Here is a 10,632-nt window from a genome sequence, read left to right on the forward strand (position 1 = left end):
CGGGAGTAGGACTCCCCTCCCTTTCCTTGTCCAAGTAGGAGAGGGGGAAGGAAGGGAGAGAGGAGAGGAAGGAAAGGGGGGCGCCGCCCCTCCCTCCTTGTCCAATTCAGACTAGGGGGAGAGGGGGGGGGCGGCCTGCCCTGGTAGCCCCTCCTCTTCTCCACTTTAGGCCCATGAGGCCCATTAACCCCCCGGGGGGGTTCCGGTAACCCCCCGGTACTCCGGTTTTATCCGAAACTTCCCCGGAACACTTCCGGTGTCCGAATATAGCCGTCCAATATATCAATCTTTATGTCTCGACCATTTCGAGACTCCTCGCACTACTAGGGAAAACCTTATACACAGAATCTTAGCAGCAGCACGGCATAAAAACAGGCGCTACTGCTAAGTAGTAGTAGCGCGGCTACGGAAAGCTCGCTACTGGTGCAAACTTAGCAGTAGCGCGTGACGCTTAAACCGCGCTGCTACAAAAATCCACCAACAGTACACAACGACATAAGTTTACCAGTAGCGCGGCGCCAGGGAGCGCGCAGCTGCTAATGCCATAGTAGCAGCGCGCTTTTTTGTCACCTCGTTGCTGCTAATTTTGAAAATGTGCACAGGGTTGGCCCGTTTAGCAGTAGCGCATGACAGGAAAGCGCGCTGTTGCTGCGCTCTTAGTAGTAGCGCGCTTTCTCTCCCACGCTACTGCTAAGACGCAGTTCCCACCACCTTTTCCACCTCCCCCTCCCCATCTCCTCTCCTCCCTTTCCCCTACCCTCCCACATCCCCCCATTACTCTCCCTCTTCTACCTACCTTTATCTCTCTTCATTACTCCTAGCTATAACTACACCACCTCTATTAATTCATCTCCTTTCTCTTTTTCCTCCCCCCTCCACTAGTTGAAGTTGTCTCCTCCCAAATTAGCTAGCTAGGTAGATGTAGCATTTAGTTAAGTGACCTATTTGCCCCCTAACTAGATCTTTCTTTGTCAAGAAGAGCTTTGTGCACTTTTGACTTCCCTACATCATCATCTCCACCGTGTGCTCGATCTCGAGATAGAGGTGTGATTAATATTTCATGCTTTTGCAAAATGGAAATATGTTTATGCATGTGTGTGTGATATTTTTATGGAAATTGTGTGTGTGGCATGAGTTGATGCCAAATTGTGCATTTGAGTTGCCTATGTTTTGCCGAAATGTTGATTTATTTCCGTTTCGGCGAATTCCGGGCAAACTCTAGATCTATATATGTCCTACTTTTAAGGAAGGTCATGCCGAATTTTTGTATGACTTTGATGAATGCATGCATTTTTATAATCAATTTGTTTATTATTACCGTGCAGAGTTCACGATGATCAGTGGAACGATGGTGGACAGGTGGTTGCGGTCGGCGGTGCAGAACATGAAGGAAAATAACCTGATAGAGGTTTTATGTCCGTGTCAAAAATGCAAAGGAATAGTTTGGCTTGACCCCCATGTCGATGGTCGTGTCGAAGCGCACCTGCTCATGACTGGTTTCATGGATGGCTATACTCGGTGGATAACTGAAGTTGAGGATGACGATGTTGAGGATGCCGACGGGGCAGGCAATGATGACACCGGCCAAGACAAAGAGATGATCGATAATGGCGGCGGGGAAGAGGCCGGACATGGCGGCGGAGAAGGGGCCGGACATGGCGGTGGAGAGAACGACATGGACTCCACACAGCAGAGTTCGTCGGTACTAAGTTCAATCATGCGGGACCCTCATGTTCAAGCATTGCTTCGCAAGGAGACGAGTACTGAGAGAGCTGCTTCTAGAGAGGAGGCTAAGCTGGAGCAACTAGTGGTAGACTCGAACACTCCATTGTATGATGGTTGCAATCCTGAGGTGACCCGCTTGAGTTTCACGCTCCGAGTGCTGAAGACGAAGGCTAAAAACAAATGGACTGACACTAGCCTCGATGAACATCTCAAGTACCTAAAGGATGTTCTTCCCGAGGGTAATCTATGTCCTAGTAGTGTTGATGAGGCCAAGAAGATCGTGTGCCCTCTTGATCTACCACACGTTAGATACCATGCATGAATCAACGATTGCATAATTTATCGGAAGGAGCACGCGGAAAAAACAAGTTGTCCGGTGTGCAATGCTTCTCGATACAAGAAGGCCGGGAAGAAATGTCCCCAGAAAGTGGTATGGTACTTACCGATCACTCCCCGTCTCCAGAGGTATTTTGTATATCCCAAGGAAGCAAAGCTAATGTGCTGGCACACGGAGAGGAAGAAGCCCGACGATGGAGATGATCTAAAGCTGAGACACGTCAAGGATGGAAGCCAGTGGAGAGCGTTGAACAACTTCTATCGGTATTTTGAATGTGATGCAAGGAACATCGTGCTCGGCGCGTGTACCGATGGCATGAATCCGTTTGGCAACCAGAGCACCAACCATACCACATGGCCCGTGTTTGTATGGATGTACAACCTCCCCCCTGGTTGTGCATGAAATCGAAGTACATTCACATGAGCATGCTTATTCAAGGGCCGAAACAACTAGGAAATAATATTAATTTGTATCTGGGGCTACTTCAGGAGGAGTTAGACACGTTATGGAAAACACCGGACAAGACATGGGACGCCAGCAAAGGCGAGTATTTCAACCTGAGAGTCGCACTGATCACGACAGTGCACGACTATCTTGGTTACGGATATGTGGCAGGCCAGGTGTGCCATGGATATTGCGGATGCACGCGGTGCATGGATGATACGACGTCTCAGCAGCTAACGTCAAGGAAAGATGGCGGGTCTGGGAAAATCGTGTACATGGGGCATCGAAGATGGCTCGAACAGGACGACCCGTGGAGAAACCGTGGAGATCTATTCAATGGTCACACTGAGCATCGAGGACCTCCACGTAAGCGGAGCAGTGCCGAAATCGATGAGCTGTTGAAAAACTGGAAGGAGTGCCCCGCGCCAGGAAAGACGATGAGAAAGGCGCTGGAGCCGCTGCTGAAGGTATGGAAGACGAGGTCTGTGTTCTGGGACTTGGAGTACTGGCACAAACTCGATACACCTCATTGCCTTGATCAAATGCATATCTGTAAGAATGTCCTTGAGAGCTTGCTTGCAACACTGATGAACATGCCGGATAAGACCAAGGATGGGCCGAAGGTAAGAAAAGACTTGCAATATTTGGAAATCAGGGAAGACCTGCACATGCCGCCACGTAAAATGTCAGACGAGACAGAGACGGAGACAGAGGCACGGGAGAAGAAGGGCAAGAAAATAAAGAATGAGGATTATTTCCCCCCCTTCTTGCTTCACCTTAAGTCAGGCTAAGATCAATCAATTCTTTAAGTGCCTTACCGGAGTCAAAGTTAGTTCCGGTTACTGTGGCAAGATAAGTAGATATCTAGACATGGACAAGAAAAGGTTCAGCGGGATGAAGTCTCATGACTGTCATGTGATGATGATGCAGATATTACCTGTTGCCCTTAGAGGGATAATGGACAAGCACGTCCGTGACACGCTTATTGGTCTCTGCAAATTTTTCGACATCATCTCTCGAAAGTCGATCAATGTGAAGTAGCTCCGAAGGCTACAGGAAGAGATCGTTGTGATACTGAATGAGCTTGAGATGTACTTCCCGCCCGCGTTCTTTGACGTGATGGTGCATCTGTGTGTCCATATTGTGGATGACATAATAGACCTGGGGCCGTCATTCCTGCACAACATGATGCCGTTTGAGAGGATGAATGGGATCATCAAAGGATTCGTTTGTAACATGTCCTGTCCGGCAGGGCTATTTGACACAAGAGTGCATCTCTTTCTGTGAGAATTTTCTATATGGCGCAGACCAGCCGCCTGGTGTTAGTGTTGGTTTGCCCATTAACAAGCACGATGGGAGGCTCAAAGGAGAAGGTCACTGCAACGGTCGCAGGGAACTGCACGTGGCATAGTCAGATCGACGCAGCGACTTTGACAGAGCAAACTTGGTAGTGCTACAACACCTAGACGAGGTAGATCCTTTCGTGGCACCGCACAAAGAAATTATCGCAAAGAAGTATCGTGACCAGGGGTATGCAGGACAGACGCCGAAGTTACTAGAGAGCACAACTCCACTTTCCTACATTGGTTCAAAGAGCATATTATTGCTAATCCCCCGGAGGAGGGCTCTAAGGACGGATTGCTCATATACGCCTTAGCACATGGCCCCTCGCCCAACCTCATAACCTATCAGGCATATGATATCAACGGATACACGTTCTACACGAAGGCCAAAGATATGGACAGTGATGAATATCAGAACTCAGGGGTGACGATGGAATGCATGACCGGCAGCGACAACGGCGCAACTGAACGATTTTATGGAAGGGTCGAGGAGATCTGGGAGCTTGACTACTCTGGACTGCACAACACGACGATGTTCCGTGTCAGATGGGCTAAGAATGTCGAAAGAGAAAGCCGGATTTTCACTACCATGACTATACCCGACGCCAAGAGCGCTACCGTGAACGCTATCGCAAAAAACGAGCCATGGGTACACGCTAAGCACGTGACACAATGCTTCTTCATAACCGACCCATGCAATCCCAGTCGTGTTGTCGTGAGGAAAGGCAAAAGAAACATCATTGGAATGGATGGAGTCACCAACGAGGAAGACTATGATTAGTACGGCAACCCAATGAGGGAAGATGACGATGATGATGAAGTATACGTCAAAAGAAGAATCAATACTACATTACCAAAGAAAAATCGTACTCCATGGAAAAGGCAAAGTCACAATGAGGGGCTCAATTATTCTTCGACAAACAAGAAGGGAAAGAAGCTGACTCAAAAAGAAAACGTCAGCGCTGAGGAATCGCTCAAATGATGTAATATATATATATATGTTCCTATTTTGTATACACACTTAATTAGCCATTATTATGCATGGGTCCAATGATGTAATATATATATATATGTTCCTATTTTGTATACACACTTAGCCATTATTTTGCAAGGGTCCAATGATGTAATATATATGTTCCTATTATGCTGAGGAAAAGAAAAGGGGAAACTGGTTATAGCAGTAGCGCTTTAGTGAAAAAGAGCTACAGCTAGTCAAGGTAGCAGTAGCGGTTCCTGCAGAAAATCGCTACAGCTTGTCAAGGTAGTAGTAGCGGTTTCTGCAGAAAACCGCTACAGCTAGTCAAGGTAGTAGTAGCGCGTTTTGTGTAAACGCGCTACTGCTACGTCCACTTAACCCAAAATTCTCCCACTCCCTTCTTCATCCCGCCTCTTTTCTCCCAAATCCCCACTCTCTCTTCCCCGGCCCCGTCGCACCGCCCGCGCCCGCCCCCGACCTCGGCGCGCTCGCCCCCGACCCCGGCGCGCTCGCCCCCGACCCCGCCGCACCCGACCCCACCGCCCCCGACCCCGGTGCGCTCGCCCCCGACCCCGCCGCCCCCGACCCAGGCGCGCTCGCCCCCGGCGCCGGCGCTCGCCCCTGACCCGTCGGCCCTCGCCTCCCTCCTCTGCTTCCTCCCCTCCCAACCTCGGCCGTCGTCGGGCCTGCCTCCTCGCTCTGCACCCTCTGTAAACCACCCCCCTCTCTCTCTGCTAGCTAGGGTTAATTTACTTACGTTTTAGTTATGTTAATTAGGTTATCTATTTAGTTATGAATTTAGATAGGTTTCAAAATTTGCTGAATTTACATGCAAATTTAAACTGGACATGTGATATGTGGATATGTCATGTTTTGGACATGTCATGTTTTGGTAAATGATCCGAGTTGCCTATGTTACGCCGAAATGTTGATTCATTTCCGTTCCGGTGAATTTCAGGCGCTCGATATGTCCATTTTTTAGCAAAGGTCATGCCGAAATTTCCCGTGAATAAAGGCATGATTTGTGCTACATAGTTGGCATATCGAGTGCTGGCACATAGATTTCTTTTTTATCTCATTTCTCATTTATTCATACTTTTAGAAATAAATGAGGACACTTAATCATAGGAAACATGTCGAACAACAAAGAAACTAGGCCTTCTGACCAAAATGCAGACGAGATGGATTATGAGGGTGAACAAGACTACCTCGACTTTTTGACTGCTAAGCAAGGTTTTCAGGTCCGCCTCGATGATGGTACTGACGCCGACACCGACACCGACGGTGCCGGCACCAATGGCGGCGCCGATACTGGTGGGGAAGGTACCGTCGGGGAAGATACCGGCGCCGATGCCGGTACCGAAAAGAGGCATAAGAAGCAGAGGATACGAAAACCTAACAAACTAGGGATTGGACGACTTGTGATCACGAAGATGGCACCTGGCAAGTTTGAGCCGTTAGAGCCGGAAGAACCTCGCAAGTGCTATGGGAACCAAGTAGGATGCATCCTACGGGAATGCGCGAGCATCAATGACGATGACATAAGGAGTAAAGAACATTTGACGCAGTTGCTCCTAACGAAGTTGCATAAGAGATTAAAGTTCCCCGATCGGGATGATAACTTAGAACAACTATGGGATGATCCGAAGATGAAAAAGATTAACAATCACGCCATGGGCATGTTCAACAATGATTTGGCCTCCTGGAAATCGAGGGTGAAACAAGCTATTGAGGCTGAGGAACCCCTGTCCAAGATTCTGGAGGAAAATCCGACACTTACGGAAGAGGAGTTCGAGAAGTTCAAGGACACTTTCGCTACCGAGGACGCCAAGGCTAAGGCTGCGAAATTCAAGAGCCTTCAGCAAAGGAACACGGGGAAGCATCGCCTCGGAAGCCGTGGCTACCTCGGTAAAAGGCCCATATGGGATAAGGAGGACGCGGAACGTGAAGCCGGGGGTCTCCCAGACCCCTTCGCGAAGTTCACCAACCCCTTGGAGCATGACTTCATCAGGGCCCGCTACAAGTGGGACAAGGAGAAAAAGGTTTTTTACACGGACAAGATCACGAGGAAATTGATTAGACTACTAGAGAAGCAACACCAGCTTGCAGCCGAAAACCCTACTTCTCCGATGAGGCCCAAGTGGGACACCCCTCTCAACCGGCCTTGAACGAACTTAAGGGACTCCCTTTGGGCCAGCGGCCGCAATATGGTCGTGTGCACGACGCTAGAGATGGCGCCACATGGAAGGTGTTTTACAACGAGGGCCCGGAGGCCAAGAAGCAGAAAAAGAAGTTTAGTCAGGCGGACATCGACGCGAAGGTGAAGCCTGCGGTCGAGAAAAAAGCAGCTGAGGATGCGAAAAAAGCAGTCGAGGACAAATATGAGTTGCTACAGCAGGCAGTCAATGCAGCTGTAACTGCCTGCAGAAATGATTTTGCTACTAACTTGGTTCCAGTTATCATCAACTGGATGAAGGAAAATCCAGGCAAGACGGTACATGATTTCCCGTTGCCCAGTTTCGTCGGGAGCAACTCCATGAACAACAACACCATCGCACCATCACTTGCTCACGCAACTGGGCCTCCTCTCGCAGCCGCTCCCGCTCATAGCAGCCCGTCCTCCGTCTCTGGCGCGCTTGGTGGGCCTTCGTCTTTCGTTGAGCTCGACGCCGTCACGGTAATTACAAGTCGCACCAACATATATATATATAATATTCCATTTTTGTTGCCTTTCGGATGTTTTACGCCACAGACATATGTGTTTGCAGGCGAAAGAAACCCCGTGCACCATACTCTACTTGATCAAAGGCCAGAAGGTGGACGTGGGAAAGGGGATGATAATGGACCCCTTGCAACCCACGTTCCACAACCAGCCGATCCCTGCTAGGCACTCCAGGGTTAGCTTGTCCAGTGTGAAATCGGGGCACGAGGATTTGCCTCCTCCAGTACAGCATGTGGGAGCGAACGACGAGACCCCGCCACGGATTGGAAGCAGCAAGGGTTGGGTGCTGCTATGGCTGAAGAATCTTGTTCGTCTGGAGCCGGCCGAGAGCACACCAATAACCACACATCAACAAGCATGTGCGAAGACCACCACCCCGCCTACGCAATTACCAGCTCCTGTAGTGCCGGGTGAGAGCGGCGGACGACATGATGAAGGGGGTGAAATAGTGCTAGCTGATGTAATTTGTCCTGTAGAACAGAGAATGGATGATGAGACAGAGGTCGACCCTATGGATTTCCTCAATACAAACGCGTATGACTGTGACATAGAATTGATGAGTCAACCATATGACGAATCGGGCTATCAGCTTGCTAATGAGGATATGGATGATATGCCCGGGCAGGAAGGTCATAGTAGGGATTGCAAAAAGTGTCTCTTCATGAAATCCTCACAGGACACGCCTGAAGATGCCGCCTCAACACAGGCTCAACTATCCCAGCGCGAGGGTCATACAGTACTTAGCCCGGGAACACTGGGGCAGGGGTTAAGGAAGGGTCTAGAAGGTGTGCCCAAGAAAAAGGAGAGAAAGAGATCGGGGAAGATAGCTGCCTCCAAACAAGCCAGAGCACATAGCAGCCAAACGATGCATTCTGAAGAGCGTGTAACCATGAAAGGTGCGGCCATGTTCCATCTCATGGGAGAGCCGATGCTACCGCCGAAACCATTGGAGGCACTATCAGGGGATCTCAGGAGACTGCATGACCATGTGCTGTCGACTGAGAAAAGCCTACTAGCCTCAAAGGATCCAGGATATCCGACACACGCGGCTCGTGTACCTGAGGGGAAGTGCTACATCGAGACACGGCCCGCGGAGGTGTTCTTCCTGCGGTTTGACCATATCTTTGAGATGTTTCTGACAAGGCGGCTCGATTTTACAATTGTCCGCCTTTTTGCGCTACATATGAGCTCTGTCATGAACAGTGAAGAAGTCTCGCAAATCTGTGTGGCGGATCCGTACTACATGCAAGAGTCTTTCTTGAGTCTCGGCGACTTTGAGCGTGAAACTGCTAGGGACTACCTCCAAAACTTCATGGTACAGAATAAGGACCGGGAAATTGTCCTCGTGCCTTATCATCCATAGTAAGTCAGTTTTGAACAACCCTTTCATACATTTCAATCATTCCTTCTCTCTCTATGGGGAATAATTTGAGGTGTCTTTTCCCCACAGCAGCGGGCACGCCGTCCTTATCGTTCTTTATCCGCAAGTCTCCAACGCCGTGTATTTTGACCCTTCCAGAGACTACGAGAAAAAAGACTACACCCACATAATGAATATTCTAGATGATGCTCTCCAAGGCTTCAGCTTTAGAGGTGGCCACATGCATCTCAGGAAACAAAGGAACAAGAAGATGGGTTTCGTGCATAAAACTACCTTCTCCTGCATCCAAGTCCCAAAACCAAGCAAGAAGGATGCATTGTACATCCTCCATCTCATGAATCAGTTCAACACGGATCACCAAAAGCTTCGCATGAGAAGCAGAAATGATGATCATATCCACAAGTGGCTAGAATCTCATGGAGAAGCGGATTATAAACTTAGAGATGACTTCTTTCGCTTCCAAAGCGACATTGCGACGATCATCATGAAAGAAGTCGTCGATGAGAGGGGGATGTTCCACCACAGCCCTATATCGCGAGCTGACGTCCGAACTCGCATAGGTATGCAGCGTCTAGACCTCACGCCGTTCAAGAAGCTAGGGTCCATCCTCGATGATATGGAAGGATGGAACTTCTAGTGATTTATGATGCCGATGATGATGATATGTGTCGGTTGAACTTGTATACTATTTGTAGTGATGCAACTTTGTGATGTCCACGATCCCTGCTGAACTTGCATAACGCTACTTTGTTAGGTTGCGTACGATGACCTACGTACCTCTAGTTAATTAATTTGCATACTGTATGTTGCATCGAGTTGCTAACCCTTTCTTTTTCGGTGTTCTCTAGTATATTTTGTTTCATATATATGATTGTACATCCTCTTCATGAACATGCATCTCTAACAGGTACCTAGTTTCTTGATGGCGAGATGGAACTGCTATGTCGTGTACAAAGGGAAGGTTCCGGTGGTGTACAACGAGTGGCATGAGTGTCATGCGCAAGTGAATGGGTTCTCGTACGCCAGCCATAAAGGCTTCAAAAGCAGACAAGTAGGAGAAGCTAGTTACTTGAGGTTCACGCTAGCGCGAGAGAGGACTCGTAACCGCCATCTCATGTACTGCATAGTTCCGCTTTCACTCATAGTGATAGCTCTTCTCGCGTATACCTTTGTTTAGATGGATGACGTTGTAGTTGCAAGTATTCGAGACTTGCATGTATCGCTATTTTCGAGATGATGACAAGATACCACTTTGTGTTGGATGATGATTATGACGAGACTATTTGTATGTATATGCTATGATTACATTTGTGGTCTCGCAGGCATTTGTATGTGTATCATGATGACATTTGTATGTGCTAAAGATTCTTCTATAAAGCCTGTTCAAATACAAAACAAATATACCGAAAAAAAACAAAAAACTACTAAAATTAGTAGTAGCGAGTGGAGAAAAGTTAGCAGCAGCGCGGTTGTAGCAGTAGCGCGCATAGGGGAAGCGCGCTATAGCTATTAGCAGCAGCGAAGTTCCTTTAAGTGCGCTGCTGCAACACTTGTGTAGCAGTAGCGCGGGTGGACCAGCGCTACTGCTATACGTTAGCTGTAGCGCCTTATTGGTAGCGCGGGTACCCGCGCTGCTGATAGGCCTAAAACACGCGCTGTTGCTAGCCTTTCCCTAGTAGTGTCGTTATGTCCGCGATCATATCC

This window comes from Triticum urartu, chromosome 3A, assembly GCF_056163025.1.
Source record: "Triticum urartu cultivar PI428250 chromosome 3A, HENAU_Tu73, whole genome shotgun sequence".
NCBI lineage: Eukaryota > Viridiplantae > Streptophyta > Magnoliopsida > Poales > Poaceae > Triticum > Triticum urartu.